At 37.7% G+C, this 10,238-nt stretch overlaps 1 pseudogene across 1 annotated transcript; it reads right to left on the bottom strand.

The window, feature by feature from the left end:
* Positions 1 to 7,641: 7,641 nt before the first annotated feature.
* LOC101311265 lies at positions 7,642 to 10,163 on the bottom strand (annotated as a pseudogene). The gene has a single exon (XR_184389.1). The product of XR_184389.1 is annotated as a receptor-like protein kinase BRI1-like 3-like (transcript).
* Positions 10,164 to 10,238: the final 75 nt, after the last annotated feature.

Raw genomic sequence — 10,238 nt, 5'->3', positions numbered from 1 at the left:
GAGAGAGAGAGAGGTGTGATGATGCTTTTTAGAGAGAGAGGAGGAAGCTAAAGTGAGACAGAAATACAGAAGAATATAGAATACAAGGACAAGTTGGTGGAGAAGAGAGGAGTGAATTGAGGGAGTGATGTACCCCCCGTCTCTCTTTTCTCAAATTTCGGGTCCAGTCAAACTTTGGATATGATTCCTTTTCCTCTCTCTGTGTCTCTGTCTCACTCTCTCAAAAACTCTGACAATTTTGAGGAGCTCTTGGGTGGTGGTTGGATGGATTACCCCGCACGTACGTCTCTAATTATGTGACATATTTTCTTCCCAACTTTATTATTGTTCATGCATATAAATCTATTTCTTGGACTTGATTACTTGAGAATCTTTCAATTTGTATGATGTAGGGTGAGTGAAAGGGATTGCTCATACTTTCTGTGTATGTAATGTGAAGTAATTACAACCGTGTTGAATCTTTTTGTTCTTTTTTTGTATGACAATATTGTCAATTTTTTATTTGTTATTAACAAAAACAAAAAAAATACTCAATCGCCATATACAGGCACGTTTAATACCGTCATACATAGTCACGTTTAACACGAGCAATTAGGGTTGAACTCTGTAGCCCTCTATCATGTAATCTATATTCTCTACAATCTATTAACTATAAGAATCGACACACGAGATAGATAGCTACATGAAAACAAACAAACAATACAACATATAAATACATAAACAATATCATCAATCATAGTGTATAAGGGAAATCAACAAACCTGACGAGGCCATTGATTCCAAACTCAAGTCTTCTGCACTTCGCTCTAATTGTATCTCTTTATGTGACAAGATTTTGTATCAACCGGTGATATAGAGTCGACTTAGGTTTAGAGTCCTCCGATAAAAAAAGCTAAAAAGCACACAATCATATATTCTTAAAATTAAATGCATAATATTTAGACTTAGCTTGATTGCCAAGACATTCAGATTCCTACATTAACCATTTAGATACAAAATGATCTAAGTATCTAGGATTCAAGTCACAAGATCGCTTATTCTGCAATTAAATGGTAAGTTTCCTAATACTTTATTGAACTAAATAATAATGTCCAATATAGTCTTACATGAATTAGATAACTTAATTCGTATTACATGCTCAATATGTACATGAGCTATTACCAAATGATTTTGATTTAAAATAATATGTAAATGAGATAGATATATTAATCAAGGCTGCGATGAGGATTTGCATGATGAACGTCTCTAATATTATTGTTATTGCCTATTACTAAGTTTTTTTTCCATCCTGTCTTGGAATCTCTTATATTTAAAATCATTGCACACAAATTAAAATATGCATCAATCGTACATCATGGATTGAAACTGGATGAATGGTCTAAAGAATAAGTTTAGAAGACCTAAAACTTAATAAATGGCAAAGAAGAACAAATCTAATTACGCTGTGGATCAATGTACAGTGAATGAGAGAGAAGAGAAGACCTGTGGAAACTAGTACATTGGATACGCAAGTTTCCTGTATTTAAAATGCATCAACATATAAGAAATATGTTTATATCAAACGAGTGCATGTTGAGCACAATAAGCTTTTGTATCGGCCCCAAAAAACTGCTCCTCAAACTGAGATTCAATTATTAAATCTTTGCTCAAGATTAGAGGCTAGTTAGCCAACTATGACTGACCTCTCCCACTTCAATTTTCTTAAATTGTTTATGTTTTAAGAAACTTTAGGGTTTTCCGGGGGCAATTTTAATTTTTATAAGTAGGAATTATCTAGCCTCACACCCTTGCAATACATGTATTATTGGTGAGGAAACATTTCTAGTGAGGACCCTTAAGTTGAGAACTTGGTGAGGACTTTTCGGCTTATCCCATTATATCTACATCTTAACCGTTCAGTTTATAGGTATTTATGAGTAGATCATTTCTGCAAATTTTCAGCCATATTGAAAATCGTTAAGACATTCATAAGTGTGATTTACCAATTATGAACTTGAACGGTTCATGTTTGACAAATTTGGTTCGTCCATTAATTTGATTTAGTTTGTTACCATAACGATAACCGATTTGGCAGAAAATTTGTAGGGCTAATCTACACATATAGACCTAAAAACTGAACGGATAAGATGTCAAAATGTGATCGAAAATTGGGTCTTTTAAACCATAAATCGAAAAGTTTTCACCAAGTCCTCAACTTATTGGTGAATAGAATAAAAATGTGAAGTTTTTTTTTGTCACAACATTTTTATATTTTATTTTGTTTTATGTTTTTCTTATAGAAAAAACTTTTTAAGTGATTTTTTAATATAAAAGGTGTTACAAGCAAAACACAATTTGATGAAGTTTTGAGAATTTCGCTTCATTGTAGTAGAGATATATGTACATATTTTCTTACTTTGGTGTATATAATCGTTCATCTCACCTTCAAGACAAAAGTATTTCAAAATTTCCACACAAACTTCTAGCACCTCCTCTAATCATGCGTCACTATTAAACTAACAGAACCCTATGCCCAAATTACCAACTAGTAATTATAATAACCAAGATGGTTGTGGTTAAGGTGAACTAAGTTCTATAATTATAGTAAACTCCACAAAGCTATGAGTATAGTATAGGGCGCGGGGCGCGGTACGTCGGGGCTTGTGGCCAAAACTTCTCCCCAAAACCCTAAATTCTGCCAAAAAAAAATTGCAGTTGTTTCAACCTTGTAGGGCTCCTAGGGTTTCATATTTTGTCATTGTATGCTTTTCACACGAGTGTTGCTGCTGCCCCTTTCATCGTTTTCCAAATGACCCCCCGCTAGATTCGCACCCTGCACCCCAATCCAACAAATAAATCCAACAAAACTAATAGTATACAACAAAACTATAAAAATAATACTACCAAAAATAGCCACCCCAACAAATGCATACAAAATTAGTATTTGGTCATACTTATTATTCAAACCCACGTATGAATATGATTGGAAAAAATATCACTGATGCTAGAAAACAGCAGAATCCTCGCAAAGAAATAAGGATGATTATGTAGTTTTTTTTTTTTTTTTTTTTTTGTTACATGAAAATATAAAGTGTTAATTTGCTCATGTTTTGCCCCCACGGCTTCCCCACCCTACCCAAAGGCCAAAGCCATGCATGGAAGGCAGTGAAGAAATGAACACACTTTGTTGGGGAACAAAGTCGACGCCAACTCTTACTAGCTATACTAATCCTTTTCACGGGTTTCTTCAAACTTTGTTCATTCTTGTCTATGATACCATGTTGGTCCAATAGATCTACGTATGTGTACCATTTGTTAGGTATGTAGTTATGTGCAAGTGACAACAACAATTTTCACGACATAAATGGAAGAGTTTCATTATTGTGAGTAACGTATGGGGTACTAGATAGATTTTTCTTTTGAAGAAGCAGATAGAGTTGATGAATGTGTTACTTTTTTTTTTACGTAAAGGCGGACATATAACCTATTGTATTAATAGTCGCAGCCAGAATGACACTGATACAGACCCTAACGAATTGAGGTAATTCACATACCATTACATTGTACATTGTCGCTCATCGACGATGATCCTAGCCTAGCAAGCTATAATCTAGCCCTACATAGAGATAATTTTGCATGAAAACTTTCGTCACCAAGACGCTCAATTGCGGTACGATAGGAAGTGTTCACTATCTAGATGTAAAAGAAACATCATAATCTGCAAGCATCAAAACCTACATAGATTCTTAGAAACCTAGATAGGGACTTATTGGAAATAAACTAGTAAAAACTAATTTAAAACCCTAGTGGCCCAAAAAGATGGGCTTAGAAAACTAGAAAGACTAAACTTAGTAAGCCGAAGAGTCCACCAAAGACAGTACACACATGCCCATCAACATGTTTGGTTCACGTCCTTCCATTCCTCTACACCCGCCGCATCCTACTTCGTCGGCAAAGTCAGCGCCGCACGCCGCCACGAACTACATCACCTGAAACGGTGCTGCCTTCCTACCCCATCACCAAACCCATCTTCCCCAAGCAAGGCTGTCACAGCCCCATGCGACTGCAGATCGAGATTCGACATTTGCACGATAGACCACCATCGGATCCGATCTCAGATGCCTTCGTTGTCAAAGAAAACGATCCCCGGATTGAATAGCCACGACAACCTCCATCCTCTCACTCTACCAGCCAATTCAAAACCACACTTCAAAACCTGTCCATCCTTTATGTGGCAAAACCCAAGAGCAATTGATTTTAATTCCTCGTCCGGCAACAAACCTTATGACGACGCTAAGGCAAAAGCCAGAGCCGCCATCAAGTTGCTGCCGGACAAAGAAGAAGTTGGAGGTAGGTGGAGGCCGCCTTTAGGGTTTAGGTTCTCTCTCGTCTATACTGAGTTGTTTTTTTTTTTTAATATTTTTTTTTTTTAGAAAAGGAAATTACAACACAAAGCCCTTGGGTGACCAAGATTAGAGCGAGGTATCTAACAAAAAATCATTTGACGCTTCCGGAGGGAAACTTGCGATCTACACTTTCGGAGAAGGGAGAGAGTGACCTATATTGGTTAAAACATCTGTCATGAGATTAGCTTCATGAAAAACATGGGAGAAGGTGATGCATGTTATCAAAGGAACGCGCCATATGACAAATATCCCGAATGCTAGATTTGAGCCTCCACGGAATCATTGCATCATTGCGAACACAGCTAATAGCAAGCAAAGAGTCTCCTTATGATTAAACCTTCTTGCAGACACTAGCCCATCCTCTAATCTTGCATTGGTTGTGGTAGACTAATATGTCAACCTGTCAAATGGGCGGGTTGGGCGGTTAGCGGGCGGGTTGTGGCTGGTTAGCGGGTTCAACGGGTTAAACCTGTTAGGTTCGCGGGTTACCTGTTGGAACCCGCTAAGACCCGCTAAGGCGTTTTTTTCCTTTTTTTTTTTTAATCTTTCTTTTTCTAATCAAATCAAATACCTATATTTTTTTTTCTTCTCTTCTAATATTCCTTTTTATTTTTACCCGTTGGAAATGCAACTTCAACAATATTACTTCTCTTCTATGCAATTATAAGTTTATAACATTATTATCTAATTGTAAAATTGATGTCGAACAACTCAGATATAGTAATATGAGACATTTGTAGCAAATAGTCACATGAATAGAAGCCTTGGTGTACCAAAAGGTAAGGCAACAAATAGACCAAAGACTCTTCCGGTTGCATGGGACTTTTTATCTGCCCAGTTATCGACTAAATTGGGAGGAAGGAGCCTCGTCTCTTGTGGAAACTTCCGAGAGATTTGACTTCAATAAAATTTGGTGGATTGCGTTTTCCATGGGATATTGTTCTTTGATTCTTAAAATTCTAAAACGTGTCTTTGTGCTAGGATGGTTTGGTTGGTATTGGTTAGCTTGTTAATACACGGCTTACTTGCTCTTCAACACAACCATGTCAATACTCATAAAAAAAGACACAACTGCAGGTTATCAGTTTCTTTTCTTAATAAAAAGCTAGATGCATGGTGCCGCTAATTTGCATATCAGTTAATTAGCTCGTGAAAAAACAGTATCGGATTCAAGAACTTTTCTTTGAAGAAGTTAGACACTTAGACACAGAAATCTACACTCTAATTTGCATAGTTTGTCTAAGTTAATAACTTAACGTTTCATGAAGTAATAATGTTGAATCATAGCGCGTATTTGAGAATTTTCTTTTAGTGATATGAAGAAGTCTGCATGCTAATCTAGCTAGATTACTAGGTTAATTAATCTGTGAGCCTCTTACAGTCTTAGTCCTCGAGTCCTTGTGTATAACTTCTTTCGAACTCGATGCCGATGATCTGCCCTTGTGAAGATACACGCTTCATTACCTATAAGCATAATCATTTCTTAGTAATCATGCTCACACGAAGAGGGGTACGTAAATTGACTCGAATGGTTTCTTTAGCTTTCTTTTCAAAAGGTATGAAAGAACGAAAGATGTCGTTGATCTTACTGGATTTGTCTTTCATACCAAGAAAATAAAACTTAATTTGCATACTGGACTTTTTTCTGTTTGAATTAGGGTCATTTTGATGATTGTGAAGATCGAGCTTTTCAACTTTGCGGATATGACTCGAGTGGATCAAATAATAGTAACTTGGGATAGGTTTCTTACACTATCTTTTGATGATGATATGCTTGGACAAATTAGTCGTCCTTGTTGACAATATATCCTTCAAGAATGAGTGTGAAATCTATTCAAGGTTTCAAATTAATCATCTGTTTCTAGTCATTACACATGAACCAAGATTGATAATTGCAAAATACTTTGAATTCCATGATTAGGATTCTATTATTGTGATCGAGTACGTAATATCGGATTATAGTCAGAAATTGGCACATCATATTATGTTCAACAACGTAGAAGTATCATTCAAAGGTTTGCTTAAGCCTAAAGCGATGTAGAAGAAGAGGTATCCTGAGTTCGTATCCCAGCAAAAGAAGCAAACAAAGTCGATGAAGTTTAACTTATTCAAAATCGATTTTTAATTAATTTAAAATTAATACTAAATAAACATTTTCCTTTTTACATATATTACGGTATCCTATGCATGGTAAACTTCCGATTCATAAACAAAATCATCAAAGGAATTAACTTTCGATGATTTAGGGTAACTCGATCGTTTCAACATCTAGCCACATGGTAATTAGGTCTAATCAAAGACAGCTCTTATCTAAACGTACATTTGTAATGATACACAAGATTAATTCAAGGAACCATAATTTCTTAACATGTAATGATGATACATAATTATGTTGGGAAAGTAAGTTTATTAATTCAAGTCGCGGGCACCATGTTTCTTTCTTATCCCTCAAATCTTGTTTTTTCCCTTCAGATAGACCTAGCTACTAAATCTAATGGATCGACGAGTTCAAAATTTCTTTCTCGCCTAACCTTTTTCGTTTGAGTTTTCACATTATCACCGACCAAATTATAAGTGAAAGCATGAACGTAATGAACTAATAATTCATGTAAATAATCAAGTTTAATTAGGCAACTTAATAGTCATATGATCATCATATTCATCCTTAATAATCAAGTTTAATTAGGTCTGGCCTGTAATTAAGGAAAAGCCAATCCCTTCCCTCACAAAAGTATTTCTTTCTAGTTTCTAGTCATCAGGTTGATTCTTTAAAAAAAAACAAAAACAAAAAAAAATCTAACTTTTGTTTAATCAAAATTTAAGGGCTTTGACGGTAAAGTATCCAGACCCGGCCCATTAAAGGACGCAGCCCATAGACTTGGATCATGAAAATTTACACGTGGTCGTTGAGTTCTTCAGTGACTCGCAGAATCAACATCAGGAGTCGCCTCAAGCTCAATGGAATCCTCAAGCACTAGCTTTAACGGTGCTCTTCTCTCTCTCTCTCTCTCTCTCTCGGTTTCGTTAAGTGTCTTCTTTGATCTGTTCGTTTCGATGTTCTTTTCTTTTTTGTTGATTTTGAATGAGGTGTTTTCGGTTTATGAAACAATGTGGGAAATAGGAAGCATGTTGGTTAGTTAATTCTAGGTTCTTTAACAGTTGGTTTTTGTATCCTTGTTGGAAAAGAACTGTGGTTTTGTGATGCCAGTGATAGAATGGCCTCAGTTTCATTTGTTGTGTTTAAGGATATGATTAGCTGTGGGTTTGAGAAGTAAAAAGCTAAAAACCAATAACATTGCATAAAACTAAAAGATCAAGATTTTGAGGAGAATGATCAAGATTTTGGGGGTGGTAAAGGTTGATGCTTTTACTGTGATCATGAAAAGCAAAATAATAAGGAAGGCTAGGGAGGTTAATGTTCAAATTTATTTGTCAGTTTGTAACCAATCGGTTTTGCTCTCTCAAGTGTGATGGAAAAATTTGTGTCTTTTGGATTGAATTTGGAGGAGGTGAATGTGGGAAGAAAGGTTGAGCGGATCCTAGCAGGAAAAAACCTTGAGGAGAATCCTAAATGGGAGGTCAAGGTAGGGTGAAAAGAAAGAGAGATACACAGTTACAATAAAGAAGAAAGTGAAAGAGGCAAAAGAAATGACCATTCCTGAATCCATAGACGGCTTCTTTCCCTTAACTCTCTCTGCTGAATGTCTTTGAGAGCCACACGGTGGCAGGGGTAACCCACAAAGGCCAGAGTTGTTCTCATATCTGGATGCTGGGAAAGTGGTAAGCTGACCTCCAGAAGGGATGAGACCGGTGAGGTTGTTGTTAGACACATCAAGGTCACTCAGGAAAGAGAGAGTCCCCAAAGATCCTGGGACATAACCTTGAAGATTATTGTGAGAGAGATCCAGGACTCCAACTGCTTTCAATCCTCCAAAGCTCTCTGGAATATTTCCACCTAACATATTGTGTCCTAGATTGAAGACTTGCAAATAGGACAGATTACCTAGGTTTGCGGGAATAGTCCCAGACAAGGAATTGTAGGAAATGTCAAGGAAGATCATGCTTCCATTGCTGGTGAATGTGTAAACTGTCAACCCTGTGTAAATTCTCGTTGTCAATCATATGGGTGCAGCTGCCAATGGACTGTGGAATGGCTCCAGAAATGAGATTATTGTTGAGAATCAGGGTTTCCAGGTTTCCTCCATTGACGCAAATGCCTTCGGGGATTTCACCAGTGAACTTGTTTGCCCACATAACCAAGTCAGAAAGTTTTGGCAAGGTCCAAATTTCTGAAGGAATTGCACCACTCAAATTGTTGAAACTCAGATCAATAGCTCTTAAGTTCTTGCAGTTTCCAAGTTCTGATGGGACAGTCCCGGAGAGGAAATTGTTAGCTAGAAGTATCTTTTCCAAAGCTGAGGGAGCATTGGAGGAGCAAAACCCTGAAGGAACATTCCCTGTGAAGAGATTAGCGCTGAGATCGAGCACTTGAAGCCGAGTACCATTGGTAATAGAGGGTGGCACAGGACCAGTTATGCTGTTGAAGGGTGCATACAGATATCTCAAACTAGGAAGCTTACTCACAACAGTATTGAGGAAATTTCCTGATAGCTGATTGCGACCAAGATTGAGAGTAACCAAAGAAGTGGCATGACACAAAACTTGAAGGCAATTCACCAGTAAGAATGTTATCAGAAATATCAAGCTCCTGGAGTGTCCCACAGGCCTTTCCTAATTCAGCTGGAATTACACCAGAAAACTGATTACGACCCAGAAAGAGTTGCCTCAATTTCTTGAGATTTCCCAACAGAGCACCTGGAATCTTGTCCTGAAACTTGTTACTAGTCAGGTTCAGTGTCTCCAAAGCTTGACAGTTGGCAAGGCTTGAAGGAAACTCATCCCCGTAGAGATTATTGTGTGATAGTTTCAGCAAAGTGAGGCTGCTGCACTGCCCGAAACCAAGGCTTGCAAACTTTCCAGTGAAATTGTTGCTTGAGAGATCCAAATACTTGAGTGATGCCGAGGCGCTTTCCAGGAAAGTGTTTGGTATCTCCCCTGACAAAGCATTGTATGAAAGGTCAAGTGTTGTCAGATTCTTGCAAGACAAGATAGAACCACTCAGCTTTCCGGTGAGCTTGTTACCGGAAACATTGAGCAGATTAAGATTCTGGCAAGTCAACAAGGACGAATCCGAAATCCGGTTTCTAGAGATGTCAAGCTGAAGCAAAGAAGCACCGAAGCGGAAACTCCCTCCTGGGATGGAATTACCAGAGAGGTTGACCGAGGCCAGATGCTCACAACCCTCAAGAAAAGACTGAATAGGAAGAGGGCTTGTGATGTTGTTGGAGGACAAGTCAACTGTTACAAGACTACATGAGGTAATGTTGGAAACAGAAAGATCAGAAGCAGAGAAAGAATTGCCTTGCAAGTACAGATTTTGAAGACTCGGCAAGGCTGTGAGAGTTGGAAGTGTAAACTGCCAACTATGCCAGCATTCCAGAGATTTAGGGTAGTCACATGGCCTTGTGGTGAACAGGTGAGGCCTTTCCATGAGCAGACAGGAATGGAAGAATTGTGTTTCCAGTCGGATAAGAAACCTTGTGAATCAGATTGAACTGAATTCTCCTTGAAGGCCAACAGCAACTTCTCCACATTGTCATCCTTGGTTCGTCTTTGTTCTCGTTGAGATAGGGAGAAATTTGTGGTCGCTAATGCCACATTAGGAAGCTTGTAATATTGAAGGATAACCAGAAGTAGGAAGCAGAAGATTCTCTTCATTTTTTGCTCTGCTCCTTCAGTATTTGACCAGAAAGGAAATGTAGTTTGGGAATGCCTTGTAATTAGCACGGTTTT

The sequence above is a fragment of the Fragaria vesca genome, linkage group LG3 (genome assembly GCF_000184155.1).
Source record: "Fragaria vesca subsp. vesca linkage group LG3, FraVesHawaii_1.0, whole genome shotgun sequence".
Lineage (NCBI taxonomy): Eukaryota > Viridiplantae > Streptophyta > Magnoliopsida > Rosales > Rosaceae > Fragaria > Fragaria vesca.
This window is presented reverse-complemented; position numbering and strand designations above follow the sequence as displayed.